This window comes from Cervus elaphus, chromosome 31 (assembly GCF_910594005.1).
Source record: "Cervus elaphus chromosome 31, mCerEla1.1, whole genome shotgun sequence".
Lineage (NCBI taxonomy): Eukaryota > Metazoa > Chordata > Mammalia > Artiodactyla > Cervidae > Cervus > Cervus elaphus.
Window position 1 is genome coordinate 28,140,896 of NC_057845.1, and position 21,013 is coordinate 28,161,908.

The following is a 21,013-nucleotide window of genomic DNA, read 5'->3' on the forward strand; positions in this document are numbered from 1 at the left end:
CAGTCTGCATCAGTGAAAGTCCTGGCAGGACACGGAAACCAAACTGGAATTTTGAAGAGAAGCTTACGAGAAGTGTGTGTGTGTGTGTGTGTGTGTGTGTATGTGTGTGTGTGTGTGTAACACACATGTACACACACACACACATCAATAAACCTCCAGGAACTAGCAGAAAGTCACCCATACTCCTGAAGGGATGAGAGAAAATTATATTGTCAGAGCTAGTTCAAAGTCAGACCATTGAAATGAAATGATTTCACAGAATCTTTTGCCTGACCTAGAGGGCTTAACCACTGTTGGAACAAACAGGGAGGAAATAGGGATGAAATATCCTGAACAGGGTCAAACCCTCAAATCTTTTATTCTGAGCCTCCCCCTCACCAAATCCAACTGGAAGCCAGAGGGCAAGAGAGCCTGGGTGATGTAATTTGCAGGAATCAGTCTCTTAAAGGGATAAGCAGGGCATAGGTTTTAAGGAATGAGAATATGTACGTGGGTGGAGTAGCAGATAAGAGGTGGGTATAAAGGTATCCAGTCCAACTGGATATTGGAATCTTTAAGTGGTTGAGTCGATAAACTTTTTGGTTAATATTTAAGAATGAAAACTGTATACTGAAACTTCCACTTCTTGTATTAATTTAATAAAATTTCAAAAAGGATAGGCTTAACCACATATTTTATTATAGACATAAAATGTGAAATTTAATTCTTAAGAAGTTGATATTCTGAGAATTAAATATATATAACATCCCAATTTAATTCTCAGATATGACATTGAGAATACAATACACCAAGAATTAAATTATATTATATAAATAAATAAATATATATATACATACACACACATACACACATACCTATATATGACTTTGTTTCTTCAACATATTCTGTTCTCAATGGGAAGTTACTTAGTAAAAACAGAGTTCATTGAAATTGACTTGTAGGGTCAAAAGTCTTTGGATCTTGTATAAGGTCAAGTGTGTTATTTAATGTAAGCATTAACACAGGACTAAAAGAGCTTCTAATATTAGATGAAATAGTTTCAAAGGGTCCAAAAGGTAGGGGCAAGCACTACTGATTCATTCTGCTAAAGACTGATGATGTTTGTAAAGCAAAAGAGATTTATTGACTTATTTATTGATTTGATTTATTGGTTTGGAATGATTTTTCACTCAAGAAGCATTCATGAATGTGCCACAAATACAATCAGAGAAAATGCAGCATGTGCAGCTAGGGGAAGAGTGAAACTCAGCAAGCAGCTGCGAGGGAAGAGGATTTAACGAAGAAGAATGCTTTTTGCAGCAGAGATATATTACACAGCACAGCACTGTTCTGAGTCAATAGTGGTGACTAACCAACACAGGATGAGAATTAGAGTGGCAAATGATGCCAGTAGAGTGAATACAGCAAAAGAGAATGAAAAGACATCACGCAATCATAGCTGTTTTCTCTTCCCCCAACTATGGAGTATTATGGAATAAAAATTGGTGAATGGGGAAGTCACACAAAATAAGCCAAATCAATAATTCATTTCAGTTTGAATAGGTCTCCAGATAACAGACATTTATATTACAAATGAATAAACTAATTTATAAATAATATAAAAACTAAGGTCCCAATTGATGACTCAGGTAGAGCTGATTGCAAGAATTCATCGCAGCCGAAAAAGAACAGCTGATTCTGGATAAATTATTCTAGAAAATGAGTTCATTGGAAAGATGTTGGACAGCCCATAGGATCTCCAGAGATCCACAGAACCGGGTTTGAAGGCCATGTGGCTATAAACAATTTCCAAAGCATTATGCAGATCTGGTTAACTGAGGACATAACTGGCCTTATCTCTGGAAACTAGGTGATGCTTCATGAGGCAGCGTCACAGAAACTGCCTCTAGTGACACAACCTCTGCCAAGACTGGCCTCTGAATTTAGCTGCTGTCACTCCAGACACCTGTCATCAGAAAACACTTAGTTGCTCCCCTTCTTCTTCAGGTCACTAGCTTCTGTTTCAGAATCAATGTGCGACTGGCAGAACTTCAGGCGTTTGTTCTTTAACTGTAATGAATTGGGATGGTAAGCATCCAATATATTCTGGATATACCTCTGGGGGGAAATCTTCATAGTAAGAGGATTCAAATATTGAATGGACAAAGAATCACAAATATCCTATGAAGCAAATATTGTTTAGTAGCTCAGTCATGTCTGACTCTTTATGACCCTTGGACTGTAGCCAGCCAGGCTCCTCTGTCTATGGGATTTTTCAGGCCAGATCATTGTCATTCTATGGTTCTTCTTACAGTCAAATGTGTATAACTGAATAGACTTACTATTGCAAATGGGATTTTTCTAAAGATTAAACCTGTGTTGATGGTTTATCTAAGTAACCTAATTAGCCATTGACTTTTGAACCATGTATTAACTGAAAAATAATAACAGTTGCTGCATTGTTTACTATTTCCTAATTTGATGATTCATGCCTAGTCATATTCCATCAATACATATGCCACATACACCAACTTTTGCAATTTCAGTTAAAAAATTCTCGATCCCTAGGAACTACTTTTTTCACCAGTAAACACACCCGTATCTGTCCGTAGTACCTTATTTCTTGACCTACCATGGTACTACTCTCTAGTCAATAACATTTTTAAAAGTACAGTGTTTATCTCACTTCTTGTCCTTCAATGAGATACTCTGAACACCTTAGAACTTGAGTATTTCTTTTACTACTTCATTGAATGTACTTTCAAGGTGAGTAACTAATAACTGTCATGTCGGTGGATCCCGTGGCCTTTTTAAGGGCTTCCTCCTTCACAGTTCTCATCATTTTGTTTGCATTGTCCAATTCATCTTGGACATTTTCTTCCCTTGGCTTCTAGGCTACCTCGTAGAACTTATGTTCTGTTTGCCTCCCTGCCTCTGTGGTCACTAATTGTGGCTCTGTTTTCTCTGCTTACATTCTGAATGCAAATATCTTCCCACATATGAACTCTTACCCTCTTCTTTACATAGGCACCTTTGGTCATTCATTCCAGAGGGGAGCCTGTAGAGTCAATAACAGTCAAGTCTAAGCACGTCAATCCTTCTTCCAAGCTCCTGCTCCATTTCTATAAGCATTGCAGAGCAATAATCTTAGAAATTATCAATTTCATCACATTTTCTCCCCAAACTGCTATTCCTACAGACTTAGTATAATCGGTATGTTAAGGTTTGAGAGAAGCCTAGTTGCAAGAAATCTGGTAAAAATAGACATTTATTGAATCTTAATCTCAACTCACAGAATCAAAGATTCTGTAACTATTATGTATGTTAAATTTTCCATGTATACTAAACATTAGGCCTGGAGGAGAACACAGAGTCCTAACAATTAGGGAATGAGAAGTTTATCAGACCTACTGTCTATCAGCAAGCACACAGCATTTTATTATTTTTATAACTTATATGTAAAAATACATATTTTATATTGTGAAAAATATAGTTTCCATTGTGCCTTTATTCAGTTTTTGTAATGAGTCAAGTGATGAAACTGATACTCTATCTTTAAAGAATTTGCAGTTACAAAAATTTCAGTTTCCAACTGTAAATGTCTGATCTGAGAGAATTTTTGCTGCTCGTCAGCATTTTATGGTATTCAGATTATTCTGACTCTAGTAAATCCCTCAGTGTTCTTCTAGTGATACTTCTTCTTCATCATTTGCTTATCCATTTAAGATATCACACACACACACACACACACACACACACACACACACCCACATACACACTGCTGCCATGAACCTTTCTGTTGAACACTATGCAATCACTTGCTTCTCAATGAAGAACTGAACATAATACTCCATATGTATTAATTCTACTATAATGATCTGCAACCCTAGAAATCTGCAGTATTTTCCAGGTTTTTGTAAGTTGGACCAGCTAAAGCATAGCATTTCAGCCATGACAAATTTTGTCAAGCTAGAGCTGTCAAAAATAAGCCAAAGATAGTGGACAAACTCAAGTTCAATTAAGATGTTGATCAACTGTAATAACTGCATAAACCAGTAAATAAAATTTGAATATTCTATTTTGCAAAGCTTTTGGGATTAGTCACTGAGCTTCTCTCTCACAGCCCACTACTGAGATGAGCCTTTTAAACTCGTGAGAACAAATAATGTGCCATTCCATTCCCCCTTGTATGATAAATTTTAGAAAGGCAAAGATTCTAAGTGTATTTTCTTAATAATGAATATGAGAACAGTGTCATTGTTACTGATATCTCAGGACTGAAATTGTCAGTCATTGATTAGTAGTCATGTTTAATTTATCAGGCAAAATGATTGCTAACAGGTATGTACAGGCATAGCTGTTATGAATAAGAACAATTCTGTTAGAGTTCTATGTTGAGAAGTCCACATTCCTCTAATAGATAAAAACATATGATTTCCAGTGGGATTCAAATACTAGTCATAGGTAAAGAAACTCAATCAGCAGAAAGATGATGTAGTGGATATACTTTTTATCTCATTCTTATTTAGTTTCCCTGGGATAAAAAAGGAACATTGGATTCTGAGTAGGTTTATTTTTTCCATGCAAAAGAAAACAGCTTTTGCATTTAAAATTATGAGCAGAAGCTGGTGGCCAAATGAGCAATGGCCATGGGAAAAAATGTAGAGAAGGTATTTCTCTTTTTTCTCTCTCTCCTTTTTCTATTAAGAATAAAATTACTTTGACCATTAATAAGAACATTTTTGTTATCCATAGGTTTATAATAATCATGGTATAATGTGAATGATACAAAAAGGCAATATAAACTGTATAAAATGCAAAATAAACATTCTTGTTCTACCCAGCCAAATTTCCACCTGTTTCCAGCCATATCCACCAAAGTGACTTTACATTGTTTCAATTTTTATACTATCTGTAGTTATCTCATAACTTCAAATAATGAGCATTTAGATCATCTAGATAAATACTAAACAATGGGCTGTACTTTATCAAATACTGAGTATTTAGTCTCTTTTATTATTCCGGCCTACTCATCAGGTCCTTCTTCCAAATTTTACTCTTCCAATACTGAGTTTTAGGACTTGGAATATAATTAAACCACCATTTCTTGATCCAACAACCTTAAACAGAACCTCTATTGAGGGTTGAGCAAAGTGGAATGTGGAATTTCTTAACTCATTCACCATCAATTCACCATTGTTTTTGTGAGAGTTGAGTGAGGTCAGCAGGAACAAGTTCTTCAAAGGTGTGTTAACATCCTAATCCCTAAAACCTGTGAGTATTACTTTATATGATCAGAGGAGTTTATACTGATTTATCTGGGTGGGTCTAAATACAACTATATGTGTATGTATGCTGAGTGGCTTCAGTTGTGTCCAACCCTTTGTGACCCTATGGACTGTAACTCACCAGGCTCCTCTGTCCTTGGAATCCCAGGCAAGAATACTGGACTGGCTTGTCATGCCCTCCTCCAGGGGATCTTCCTGATCCAGAGACTGAACCTGCATCTCTTATGTCTTCTGCATTGGCAGGAGGGTTCTTCACCAATAACTCCACCCGGGAAGCCCAAATACAGCTATAAGTATCCTTATTAAAGAGAGGCAGAAGGATTTATCAATAAGTTATATAGACACACACAGAGGGAAGACTATGGTGAAGACAGAAGCAAGGATCCTAGTAAGGCAGCTATAAGTCAAGGAATACCAATGACCACAAGAAACTGGAGGAAGTGAGGAACGATTCTAACCTGGAGCCTTTAGAGGGAGTGTGACCCTCTCAACACCTTGGTTCAAGACCTCTGTCTGGCCTCTATAACTGTGATGGAATATATATCTGTTGTGTTAAATTACATGTCCGTTGCTTTAAATCTGTTCTTTAAGGCACAGGAAAATGTATTCATTTCCTGTGGTCGCTTATAATGAATTACAAATAAGCTTTAATTTGTGGTAATCTGTTACAAGCAACAACAGTGAACTATACTTTTGATTCTGTGCTGTCAAGAACTGTGAACAGACTTATTGAAAGAAAAATGCTAGTAAATGTAGGGTAACTGAAGAGTATTAAAAAATCAATTCTTTTTCTTTGATTTACTCTAGTTACTCAAAAACACTTCATATTTTATTTTGTATTTGAATCATGACTTATTGTGTTTAGCTTTTTTTTTTTCTCAATTGCTTTCCTCTCCATTCACTAAGTACTGCCATTTCCTCATTAATCATACAATTTGAATAATAAAATCCACATTATTGTTAAAGAGGTTCTTAGACTCCTTTGACTTCCTATTCTGCATTTGGTTGATTTTAAGACCACACCACAGTTTTCACCCTGGGCGTTTTCTCTCTTTTTTTCTTCACTCTTGGATTACTTTCATTGTTTCCTATCTCACATTTTCTTTTTACTTTAGTCTGTTTACATTTTCCGGTATTTGTTATCAAATGACTTTTTAAAAATACTTTAAAATTCTATGTATCTATAATCTGCTCCCACACAAAAATATTTTGCAGTTAAATTATAGACTCAAAATTATTTTGCTAATAATTTAAAGACATTGTTCTATCAACTCCTAGGATTTAGAATTGATAAACATTTTGACACATACCATATACAATCACTTCATGAGAAGAGTTGACTCATTGGAAAAGACCCTGATGCTGGGAGGGATTGGGGGCAGGAGGAGAAGGGGACGACAGCGGATGAGATGGCTGGATGGCATCACCGACTCGATGGACATGAGTTTGAGTAAACTCCGGGAGTTGGTGATGGACAGAGAGGCCTGGCGTGCTGCGATTCCTGGGGTCGCAAAGAGTCGGACATGACTGAGTGACCGAACTGAACTGAACATATGATCATGTTTTATTTTTTTTCATATTCATGGCCGAGTAATTAATGTCCTTTCTTTTTTTTCTTATTTCCTGTCTCTAGGAGGTCTTAAGAGGTGGGTAAACAGGGGCTTTTTTTTCCTTTGTTTTTTATTATTGTGAAATCTTGTAGGACTGCATCTAGGCAAGCATCTTACTCTAATAATCTTCTCAGCCTTTATCCATCCTTGGGGAATTTTCTTCTATTATTTTTTTCTCTTTCTTTGAAATTCCTACTAGATGTGTGTGTGTGTGTGTGTGTGTGCACATGCTCAGTTGTGTCCAGTTCTTTGCAGCCCCGTGGACTGTAACCTACCAGGCTCCTCTGTCATGGAATTTTTCAGGTAAGAACACTGGAATGGGTCACCATTTTCTCTTCCAGGGTATCTTCCTGACCCAGGGATCAAACCTGGGTCTCTTGCATCTCCTGTATTGGCAAGCAGATTCTTTCCCATGGTGCCACCTGGGAAGCTCTCCTTCCCAGGATATAAATATAAAGGAGATAGATATAAATGTTCTGAATTAATTTTCAGCATCTCTTAAAGTTTTGTCCCATTTCTTGTGATTCAACAAAATTTTTTCAGTTTAAGTTTTATTGTCAAGTGGTGAAACCAAGTGGAGGAGTGTTGGGTAAGCCATGAATGGCTGTCTACATGGACAGGCGGGTCCAACTTGACCTCATGTTATGTGTGGGTATACTCAATGCTGTTCATAACATGGAACTGGGGAACACAGAAAGGGAGAACATACAAGTCTAAGCAGGAAATACATACAAATACATAGAATCAAGCAAAACCAACAGGCTCACCCATAGCTTGAAAAACATTAAGCAGTTCATTTCAAAGTGTGTACTGGAGTCCATTTTCAGTCTTACTCAAAACGTACAAGTCATTCTATGTTGCTTAGTGAAATATAATAAGAATTCTATTGTTGCTGTTGTTTAGTTGCTAAGTCATGTCCAACTCTTTTGCGACCACATGGACGGTAGCCCACCAGGGTCCTGTGCCCACAGAACTTTCCAGGCAAGAAAAATGGAGCAAGTTGTCATTTCCTTCTCCAAGGGATATTCCCAAGCTAGAATTGAACCAGGTCTCCTCATTGCAGGCAGATTCTTTATTCTCTGAGCTACCAGTGAAGCCCTACTTTCATGTTTATGTACAACAAGATATTTCCTAAATTCCTTGTGAAATTTTAGAGTTTATCAGCCAACACAAACAGATTGTTAGAGGTCAGTGACTTTACCCTTCCCAAGAAGGAGTGAATGTCTGGGTCATGCACCCTGCTTGTGTAAAGTGGGTCCTTTTCTCTGAGATGATACTGTATGGAATCCCATGCTGAAAGATCAAATACTCCATAAGCCCTTTGATACTGATGCTGGTTATGGACTGTGAGTGGAAAAAGCTGACCTGTATCTGACGAATGTGTTTATCTCTGTCAGAATCAATGCTGGCAGCGTTAAACAGGTTGCTGTCATCATCCTTTGGGGTCTCTGAATATCAGTGTCAGTCAGGACAATCAACCTCAAAATGTTTGGCTATTCCTTTTACATGTAAAGTATATAATTCCTTGAGTAAATGGTGGAATTTCACTCTGGGTATATTTAGAATAATTGTTTCCATGTACACACACATCTACTCTGATGTCCTTCCTCTTAGGGACTTGGCCTCTTCTCCAGACATGGGGTTCCAGGTCAAAAACCTGCCCAGATCTGAAAGCTAGGGAGGAGACTGTGGCTTTTTGCCAGGGCAAATCCTGTCAGTCTGTTGCCCATTCCCTTTTACTGGATGCCAAGCTATTTTGTACATCTGGACATGTTTCTGGTCAACAGCTCCATAACTCTTCATTATAAGGCCTCTTGACCACCCCTCAGACTTCATTAGAGTTTGATTCAATTGGTTTATAACTTCTGCCATTTGGTCTCATTTTTCTGGGGTCCTAATGTCTATCCCCAGTGCTATCAGCAGACAAATTGTGTAACCATCTCTCCTACCATCATCCATGGTGTGCAGAGAACAACCACCGTGCCTCTCAGTGATGCTTATGGTGTTGGTTATGGTCCTCCAGACCATCTGTGAGACAGTATCACTTCATGGCTTTCCAGGCTGATAGAGTATATCAACTCTAGTCTTCCTACTATCCTGATCCTTTTAATAGGTTCTTCTTTCCATCATGACAATTCTTGAACTTCTATTTAGCATGGGATCATCATGCTTCCTCATTTCTAAGAGACACACTAGAAGCAAGTTTACATCACCTCCTGGAGTTCTTGACAGAGTTTTATATCCCATATCAAGAGATAGAGCTCTTGAATTTTTTCTTTATTATACTTTGCTTTTGAATTCCTTCCTTTGATCAAATAACCCTCAGAAACTAGTCCCACGCTTACCCTCCGTGCTCTTTCTGATTTTTCTGGCTGGGTCTTCAAGTTTCTTTAAGATATAATTCCTTTATTTTTTCATTAGCTGACCCACATCTTTGGCTAAGATTTTTTATTACTTGATCCTATGTGCAATATATATATATGTATATATACGTATACATATGTATATATATATGTATTATATATATTATATAAGCATAGGAACTGCAAGAGAAGTTGGGGAGCAGATTCTAAAGAGTACACTGGTTATTTGTAAAGGAATCTTCTGACTTATTTTCAAGGGGCTTTACTTGAAAATACTTATTTCATGGGGATTACTACCACATCTACAGAAACAGTAACTTACACATTTGCTTTATGTATCTGTTTCTTTTATAATTAAAAATAGAGTGATGGACGATGGATAAGTTTGGAGTTTGGGATTAACAGATACAACTACTATCTATAAAATAGATAAATATATAAACACCGGGAGCTATATTCAATATTCTGTGATAAACTATGATGGAAAAGAACATGAAAAATAGTATGTATACATATGTGTAACTGAATCACTTTGTTGTACACCAGAAGCTAACACAACATTGTAAATCAGCTATACTTCAATAAAAAAGAGAGAGAGATTTAAACAGTATCTTAGTCTACTTTTCAAAACTTAATGACAACATATGTTTATCCTTGTTTGTATCTCTACTTTGATATATATAACAACTATTTGTTAAATATTATATGAGATGCAGTGCTAGTTTGAGACAAAGATTCTAAAATGACAGATAGAGATCTTAAATTCAAAGGATTAAAAATATGTATGCTAGCTTGAACAAGATTGATTTTAACATAATTTTCTAGTATTAAGTAAATTCAGAGTATTATATTTTACTTTTTCTGCTATGCTAAGTACTTTTATGTTTAAGACTTTGAATGGTGGCCAGGATGGCTATATTTTTTTTAATAATTTATATAGTTAATAATATTTTAAACAGTGATGTTCAATTAGTATGAAATATTACAAGGATATTAGGGAAGGGAAGTGTTTCTTTAGTCTGTCAATATTCAGAAAAATATATTTACTCACTATTCTGAAGAAAATCTATTTATCTGAGTAAATGCATTAATTTCCTAGATTTGCTATGATAAAATACCAATAAATGAGTGTCTTAAAAACCTGGTGCTCTGTGACAACCTAGAGGAGTGGGATGGAGTAAGAAGTGGGAGGGAGGTTCAAGAGAGAGGGAAGATGTGTATACCTCTGGCTGATTCATGCTGATATATGGTAGAAACCAATACAGTATTAAAAAGCAATTATCCTCCAATTAAAAATAAATAAATTTAAAAAATCCCAAACCAGATATCTATTGCTTGCTTCTCTCCTAGCCTCTTGTGGTTTGCAGCAATCTTTGGCTTTCCTTGTTTTATAGATGTGTTTCTCCAGTCTCCGCCTTCATTTTCACATAATACTTCCCCTGTATCTCTTCACATAGTCTTCCCTTTGTTCAGGTCTATCTTTGTGTCCAAATTTCCTTTTTCATAAGGACATCTGTCATATTGGCTTAGAGTTCACCCTAGTTGTCTAAACTTGATTACCTTTGTAAAGATCTTATTTCCAAATAAAGTCAGACTCTAAGGTACTGCAGATTAAGACTTTAACATATTTTTTGGAGGATACTATTCAACTCATAACAGATGAATAAAGATTAATCAAAATTATAACCATATTGCAAGTCAAAATTTCGGGTAGAAATTAAATCAAATTACCCACTTTACTGAGAAGTCCTATATGTTATGGACTTTTAAACTCACAGAGAATTTTTAAACTCATAGAAAATTTGTTATGAAGATTTTAAAAAACAAATGGTTTAGCTAGCCATAAAAATTTCCTATCATGTTGAATTCTTAGGACTTTTTGCACATTTGATTTCCCTGGTGATGTATAAAAACTTAAATAATTTAGAAATCTGTGTGTCTTTCATCTGTTCCAGTACACTTCTGTATTCATTTTAAAGACTTATCCACCCCTTCCAATAAGTGTGTTTTCTGCAAAGAAATAAGGATACACATCACACTGGAATCTGTGTTTTTTCTTAATTCCTTTTGATGCCCTATTCTATCAGACTCTTCAAAACTCCAGGAGATAGTGGAGGACAGAGGAGCCTGGCATGCTACAGTCCATGGGGTCACAAAGAGTCAGACATGACTTAGTCACTAAACAACAACAGATATCTATCTACGTAATATAGACATATAGTTTGTAGGCTATGTTTTTTTTTTAATTAAATGTGTTTTATTTTATAAGGCAGTAGATCACAGCCTTGGCTGCACTTAATAATCACTGGGAAAAATAAATGTGAGGTTTGGTCAAACTTCTTTTTCTTTATTTATTTATTAAAATTTATTTATTTATTTATTTTCTTCATTTATTTTTATTAGTTGGAGGTTAATTACTTTACAATATTGTAGTGGTTTTTGTCATACATTGACATGAATCAACCATGGATTTACATGTATTCCCCATCCCGATCCCCCCTCCCACCTCCCTCTCTATCCAATCCCTCTGGGTCTTCCTAGTGCACCAGGCCCAAGCACTTGTCTCATGCATCCAACCTGGGCTGGTGATCTGTTTCACCCTAGGTAATATACATGTTTTGATGCTGTTCTCTCGAAACATCCCACCCTCGCCTTCTCCCACAGAGTCCAAAATTCTGTTCTGTACATCTGTGTCTCTTTTTCTGTTTTGCATATAGGGTTATCATTACCATCTTTCTAAATTCCATATATATGCATTAGTATACTGTAATGGTCTTTATCTTTCTGGCTTACTTCACTCTGTATAATGCGCTCCAGTTTCATCCATCTCATTAGAACTGATTTAAATGAATTCTTTTTAATGGCTGAGTAATATTCCATTGTGTATATGTACCACAGCTTCCTTATCCATTCGTCTGCTGGTGGGCATCTAGGTTGCTTCCATGTCCTGGCTATTATAAACAGTGCTGCGATGAACATTGGGGTGCACGTGTCTCTTTCAGATCTGGTTTCCTCAGTGTGTATGCCCAGAAGTGGGATTGCTGGATCATATGGCAGTTCTATTTCCAGTTTTTTAAGAAATCTCCACACTGTTTTCCATAGCGGCTGTACTAGTTTGCATTCCCACCAACAGTGTAAGAGGGTTCCCTTTTCTCCACACCCTCTCCAGCATTTATTGCTTGTAGACTTTTGGATAGCAGCCATCCTGACTGGCGTGTAATGGTACCTCATTGTGGTTTTGATTTGCATTTCTCTGATAATGAGTGATGTTGAGCATCTTTTCATGTGTTTGTTAGCCATCTGTATGTCTTCTTTGGAATAGCAAAGGAAGCAACAGACAAAGGATTAATCTCAAAAATATACAAGCAACTCCTGCAGCTCAATTCCAGAAAAATAAATGACCCAATCAAAAAATGGGCCAAAGAACAAAACTTCTTTTTAAATGGATAGTCTGCTATCAGGAAGTAAATAGCTCTGACTTGAATGTACCATTGGTTTTTAGTGTATTTTTTAAAAATATCTTTCCAGATAGCTTGTGATACTTTGACATTCAATTAGTTTAGAATGGCTTAATGATTCAGTAGGCTTAAGATATCCAGAAGAAAAATCAATGTGGTAATTTCATTCCAGGAAAATAGCTTTTTCACAAATACTTAATGTACCATTAGAAGATATATTGCTTTTATATGAATTTTTCAAGTAATTTTTTCTAGTAAAAATAAGCACTCTTGATAGACTCTTATTCAGCCTATTGAATCCTCTTTGTTCCACTTCAGAAATATAATGAAGTCTTTTATATATTATGACTCCTCTTTGTCTAGTACTCGTCATCATTATTCATTCTACCTTGGAAGAATAGCTATGATCAACCTAGACAGCATATTAAAAAGCAGAGACATTACTTTGTCAATAAAGGTCCATCTAGTCAAAGCTATGGTTTTTCCAGTAGTCATGTATGTATGTGAAATCTGGACTATAAAGAAAGCTGAGGACTGAAGAATTGATGGCTTTGAACTGTAGTGTTGGAGAAAACTCTTGAGAGTCCCTTGGACTGCAAGGAGATCCAACCAGTATATCCGAAAGGAAATCAGTCCTCAATATTCATTTGAAGGACTGATGTTGAAGCTGAAACTCCAATACTTTGGCCACCTGATGCGAAGAACTGACTCATTAGATAAGACCCTGATGCTGGGAAGGACTGAAGGTGGGAGAAGGGTCGACAGAGGATGAGATGGTTGGATGGCATCATCAACTCGATGGACGTGAGTTTGAGTAGGCTCCAGGAGTTGGTGATGGACAGGGAAGACCAGTGTGCTGCTGTCCATGAGGTCACAAAGAGTCAGACACAACTGAGTGGCTGAACTGAACTGAACTGATCAGAACCAGTTCTGTATTTCCCTAAATGGGTTAACCACACACACTCTAAAACATAGTCAAAGTTTTTCTCACTGAAATCGGATTGATGACTTTAAAATACAAATCCAGTAGGATTATCCATTTGCTTACAAACTGTCAATGGTTTTCTATTCATTTGAATGTAAAAATGGTTCCATAATACGGCAGATATGTATCCATGTCCACAATCTAGGCTAACACTAAGCAAAAAATATTTTGAAGTACTTTTTTGGTGCTTTCTCTATCCTCAGATTTTCTCTGTCCCCAGGGAGCTGCAAATGCCTTTATTTTTCATGGCCTGATCATTTTCATCATTATTCAAATTACCAATCCTCTACTTCGTGGCCCCAAATGCTTCCTTCAGATTCTTTTGTCCAACTTCATAAGTAAAAACTTAATAATGATATTTTTGTGCTCACATATTAGTGAATTTTTGAAATTGTCCACCAGACTCTGACATTATTTTGGTCAAAATGACAAATTCTTGATGTGAAATTGCATATTGAAGAGTATTCCAGCAAAGAAGATTCGTTGGGTTCATGGAATTGTCTTTGTGAATGTGAAAACTTCCCATGCATGCAGTCAATCACTTATGGTCACATAAAATTTACATTAAAATAAATATAGAAAATATTGAAAAAATATTTTTTGACAAGACAGTATTTTGCATAACAGTGAAAGATTATAACCAAAATCTTTGAAAAAATATTCAAATACTCTTAATGTCAAGAAACATATTGAAAGTAAAGATTGAAAATAATTCCATTAAAATTAATCCTATTTTAATTCCTATTTATATAATTAATTAATAACACTTTAATTTTATTCAATGAAATTTTCATTTACAATCTGTAACTTTTGAAAATTTTACTGAGTCTATTCAACCAAATATTCTTGAATGTATTTGAAAATTAAATGATCTTATTCCAGGGTTAATGCATATAGATCAATGTAAAATTATAAAATCAGAATAAAGTAAAGATTTATAAATTAATGTTGTGTTATGGTTTAAAATGCAGAGAAATAACATGTCCACAGGTACAACTGACATCTAGTTTTAATGTATTTCAAAACGCTCTTCTTAAATGCATTAAATGAAAGCTTTCCAGTTTTTAATTAGGTCTGAAACAAAATTTCTCAGAAGTATGGATAGAGGCTTTCTCTGAATATCATCCAATGCTCCATATATCATTTTTATATTTTTAATTACTTAGAAAGTAGATATATTACAAAGCGTGCAATTAAGAGGCAAAGATATTCATCTTCACTTTGCTGCCGAGAACGTTGTTTAGTCACTTTCCAAAGAAACATGAGCAGTTTGGGCAAAACATGAACCTTTGTTGAATGTTGACAATTATGGAATGTTATAACGTGTGTAAAATTGTGTAGTTGGTACATTGGGATATGAAATTGATTTGATGAAAGTAGGCTGGAGACTGAATGAAAAGATTTGTTTACTATACCAAGAACTATGTTGTATTATCCTCTAGAGTAACAGTACTTAATTTTGTTCTATGTAAGAATAAGTAAAATCACTATAAAATGTATATTCTCAGATTCTGATTTTTTCCATTTGAGATTTTTGTTTAGTAGGTCTAAGATAGCACAAAAAATTGATTGTTTTTAACAAACATTCCAGGTAATTTTGGTGATAAAATCTTCTTTGAGAAATTCTACTCCAGGCCACGAGGACCAGATAGATTGTCTTTAAAAATAAGGCTTGAAAACAGATTGAGCTTTTTCTATTTTATTCTGGGGGCTATTTAAGTGATATATATTAGTATATGCATGTGTAAAAGTGCTTACAGTAATTTTTGCCAAAAAACTCACATTTCCAAATAAAGAAATAATTCTATATATAATACATGACTGAGAAAATATACAGAAACTATGGCCACATATACAAATAAATGATAGATGACATATTAGTGAGTGAATTTATAAACAATTTGTTCTATTGCTATTGCATATCAAGACCTCTTAAAGAAATATGATTTTTTAATAGGGTGCCATTTTATATAACATTCAATGTCTAAAGCATTTGCATTTATAATTGGCATATAAGTGTTCACAAAAACTGAAATATTCATAAGGCAAGGAATAAGTTTTATGAAGAACTAGAAATCTGATGGATGATTCTGTAAAAATGAACTGTCTGCATTAAAAAGTGACAAGTTTTATAACTGTTCATAATGGTGATCTCTTACTAGCTATAAAGCAGTTAGCAATATATAAAATTTTGATGATAAAAAGATTCATCACACTTTATGGCATTATAAGAAGCTATATTGCAGATTATTATTTTTATTCATATATTTGCTTTCCTTGTATTTTTATTCTATTATAAAAAGAATTGTGTATATTTAAAATTGTATTAAATTATTAAGCTTGAGATTTTCTGCTTTCAACAAAAAGGAAATCCCAAAACATGTATTCCTATCATTTTCACTGGAGGTTTATTACAATTATCATATATTCTAATATAAAAAGTCTAACATTTTAAAAATATTCAGATAATATAAACTTCTATAACATTTTCTTATTTTGTTTAGATGAGAGATTGCTAATTTGGTGAAAATTTACATTACTTTCAATATTCTTATTTCTGTATCTCTGTGTTATTTTCAAATATTAAAAGATGCTCTTTGTAAAATTGCCATATTTTTATATATTGTAATTCTAGATTTAAAGTTTTCCCTGGTGAATCTACACTTTTATTTTCATATAGTGATCAATATATTTTATCCTCAGTAATTCTTCTTCCTAGTTGATTAAGACATTCCACCCACTGAGCCATTGGCCTTTATTCTTTTACCAAGAAAATGGATCCAAACAGAAGAAAAAATAACATTGTTTCATGATTTTCTGTGGAAGATTTCTTGTTTGTTTCTAAGGTTGTGGCAAGACAACATTTTGAAATGAAGGTGTTAGATACAGACTCTTGAAAGACTACTATTTAAGTTTGATTCTGAAAATTGTTTTTAAACAAAAGTTAGAACATTGTTGAATCGAAATATATAGAGTTTTCCCAATGAAACAAGAGAGCTATATAGAGATTTAAGTAGAATTTTCCCTCCTCAAAGACTATAAGAGACAAAGTCAAAAGGAAGGATGGAATATCTAATGGGAACATTTCCCTAACATAAAGAAAATAAGTATCTAAAATTTCCCTGCATTAAGGGTGGGGAAGTGAGAGAGAAAATCCACCAGTAAAAAATCCAGAGCAGATGTGGCCAACAGTCTAACTTCTCAGGGTAGAACAATAGGCAAGCATGTGTCATAGAAAACCTTCACTTAAGGATGATGTGTTAAAGAGTCCCTGAGTCCAGTCTAAAGTGTGAGAGGTCGAAAATGACAGCAGATCAAAGGGGACCTTGAGGTTCTTATCGGGGAGTACTTAGCACATGTGACCTTTTCAATGTGTTCCTGAAAGATACATTTGGTTCAAATATATAATAGTGAGTATCAGTGATTGGTGAGATAAAAAGTTTGGCGCCGTGGAGACCAGGAATGCTTCTTTACGTATGAATGCACATATATTTCTCGTTTAAATCTTATGAGTTTGGAGAACACTACTAGAGTCCTTAAACATAAATATTGGTAGGTTTAAAACTATAAAAATTATTCTAAAAACTATATCATATACACCTTAAAAGTAAGTATAGCGTGTATCACTGAAAAAGCAGAATAAAAGTTATCTAAATTGTTTAACTTGTAAGCAACTTTATCCTCTTCCTCTTGCATGTTTTCATATGTATGTGATTCACAGCTATAATGTATATGTAATATTTTCACATATATAAAAATTAGCAGTATGTATTGGGGCTTCCCTCATAGCTCAGTTGGTAAAGAATCTGCCTGCAATGCAGGGTACCTGGGTTTGATCCCTGGGTTGGGAAGACTCCCTGGAGAAGGAAATGGCAACCCTCTCCAGTATTCTTGCCTGGAGAATACCATGGACAGAGGAGTCTGGCAGGCTATAGTCCATGGGATTGCAAGGGTTGGACACAACTTAGCGACTAAAGAAAGCGAGAGATTGAACACCTGGTTGGGGATATTTTCAGAAAAAATTTAACAGGGTTATCTGTGAATCTGCTTTATCCTAAAGGAATATTGTTGTTGTTCAGTCACTAAGTCATACCTGACCCTTTGCAACCCCATGGACTGCAGCTTGCCAAGCTGCTCTGTCATCCATTATTTTACAGGGTTTGCTCAAATTCATGTCCTTTGAGTCAGTGATGCTATCTGTCTCATCCTCTGTCACCCACTTCTTCTTTTGCCTTCAGTCTTTCCCAGCATCAGGGTCTTTTCTATAATCAGCTCTTTGCAGCAGGTGGCAAAAGTCTTGGAACTTCAGCTTCAGCATCAGTCCTTCCAATGAATATTCAGGGTTGTTTTCTTTAGGACTGACTGGTTTGATCTCCTTGCAGTCCAGGAAACTGTCAACAGTCTTTTCCAGTACCACAATTCAAAAGCATCAGTTCTTTGATGCTTAACCTTCTTTATAGTTCAGATCTTATATCTGTACATGACCGTTGGAAAAACCATAGCTTTGACTTTATGAACTTTTGTCGGCAAATGATGTCTCTGCTTTTTAAAATACTGTCTAGATTTGTCATAGTTTTCCTTCCTGGGAGCAAGCATCTTTTAATTTCATGGCTTCAGTCACTGTCTTCAGTGATTTTGGAGCCTAAGAAAATAGAATCTGTCACTGCTTCCATTTTCCTCCTTCTATTTGCATGAAGTGATGGGACCTGATGCCATGATTCTATTTTTTTGAAAGTGTAGTTTTAAGCCAGCATTTCCACTTTCCTCTTTCACCCTCATCAAGAGACTCTGTAGTTCCTCTTCACTTTCTACCATTACAGTGGTATCATCTGCATATATTAGTTTGTTGATGTTTCTCCCAGCAACCTTGATTCCAGTTTGTGATTCATCCAGCTCAACATTTCATATGATGTACTCTGCATATAAGTTAAACAAACAGGGTGACAATATACAGCCTTGATGTACTCCTTTCCCAATTTGGAACTAGTCAGTTGCTCCATGTCCAGTTTGAATCATTACTTCTTGACCTGCATACACATTTCTCAGGAGACAGGTTATGTGGTCTGGTATTCCTTTCTCTTTAAGAATTTTCCACCATTTTTCATGATCCATACAGCCAAATGCTTGAGCATAGTCAAGAAAGCAGAAACAGATGTTTTTCTGGAATTCCTTAGCATTCACTATGATCCTGTGAATGTTGGCAATTTGATCGCTGGTTCTTTTGCATTTTCTAAACCCAGTTTATATACCTGGAAGTTCTCAGTTCATGTACACTGAAGCCTAGCTTGAAGGATTTTGAGCATTACCATGCTAGCATGTGAAATGAGTGCAATTGTATGGTATGTTAAAAATGTTCTTTTGCATTGCCCTTCTTTGGGACTGGAATCAAAACTGACATTTTCCATTTCTGTGGCCATTGCTGAGTTTTCCAAATTTGATGATATTTTTAGTGCAACACTTTAACAGCATCATCTTTTAGAATTTTAAATAGCTCAGTTGGAATTCCATCCCCTTCACTAGCTTTGTTTATAGTAATGCTTCCTAAGGCTCACATGACTTGACATTCCAGGATGCCTGTCTCTAGGTAAGTGACCACGCCACCGTGGTTATCCAGTCATTAAGATTTTTCTTGTACAGTTATTCCGTGTATTCTTGCCACCTCATCTTAATCTCTTCTGCTTTTGTTAGATCCATACAACTTCTGTTGTTTGTTGTGCCCATCCTTGCATAAAATGTTCCCTTGATGCCTCCATTTTCCTGAATAGATCTCTATAGTCTTCCCATTCTATTGTTTCCCTCTATATTTGCATTTTTCGTTTAAGAAGGCCTTCTTACCTTTCCTTGCTAGTCCCTGGAAGTCTGTATTCAGTTGGGTATATCTTTCCCTTTCTCCCTTGCTTTTTACTTCTTTTCTTTCCTCAGCTATTTGTGAAGCCTCCTCAGACAACCACTTTGCCTTCTTGAATTTCTTTTTCTTTGGGATGGTTTTGATCACTAATTCCTGTAGAGTATTAGGAACAAATATTTGAAGAGGTAAGGAAAATAAAGCAAAGTCATTGATGTGGTAAAAGGTTTTGTGTATCCCCACAACTGAAGAGGTTCAGGTTGGCTCGAGCCAATGAGCCTGGAGGAGCATAGTATGAATTAAGGTCAAAATGCCAGGTCAGGGCAAGATGAAGTAGTTGGATGCAGACTTTGGGAAAGAATTTTATTTCTACTCTAAGCACAATTGTAAACCACTGGAGAAATTTTAGCAGGAGAAAGACATGGTACTATTTACATATTAAAAAGTTGAAGGGCTGGATGAAAAAAAAATGTAACTTCATTACTCTGTATAATGTAGCTATTTATACTGAAGAAAGGGCTTCACAGGTGATGCAGTGATAAAAAAATCTGCTCCCATTGTGGGAGACACAGGTCCAGTTCCTAGATCAGGAAGATCCTCTGGAGATGGAAATGGCAACCCATTACAATATTCTTGCTTAGTAAACCCTTTGGAGAGAGGAGCCAGGTGGGCTACAGTCCGTGGGGTCACAAAAATATCTGACATTACTTAGGGACTAAACAACAACAACAACAAAGAAACTGTATAAACATTAGAAAAGGTAGCCAATAACGATATGATATGTGGGTTATTATATATATATAAAATTCAAAGTGATTAAATCATATATTATGAGGCAGTGAGGATAGAGATATAAGTTGAAGACTTGAATTGATTCATATGGGCCATGGAATGCTTTGAATGTCTTGCTAAGAAATTTGACTGACGGGAAAGTAATGAAATATTTTGCAGTTTTGAATGATATCATCAAATGTATAACTGGGGAAAATATGTTGGGTATAGGAAGACAAGAAATTTGAAAGAATGTTGCCATTTTGTTAATTTTTATTCATTCATTTATGTGACGGGTATTTACTGAGCACTGGTTTGGACACTGCAGATACAATTGTGAACCAATGAAGTTCTCACCCAACGGAGTTCACATTCCAGTGGGAGATACAGAAAATAAACAAGTTTAAATGCAAATATAAAATACTGCAGAGTGTAAATACAATGCTGAGCAATAAAATAGGCCAAATGTGGTGATGTCATTAAGTTAGAAAGCCTCTCAGTAAGTTAATTTTGAACAGAAAGGTAAATCTGCTATGGGAGGGAGCTACGACAGGATATATGAAAGAATAAACACACATTTCTCAAACAAATTGATCTTAGGACTCCTTTACTCTCTTAAAATTATCGAGGATCCCAAAGAGCTTGTATGTTAACCATATCTATTTCTAGCCTATGCCTATGCCCATGTTTATGTGTGTGCTTGCTAAGTCATTT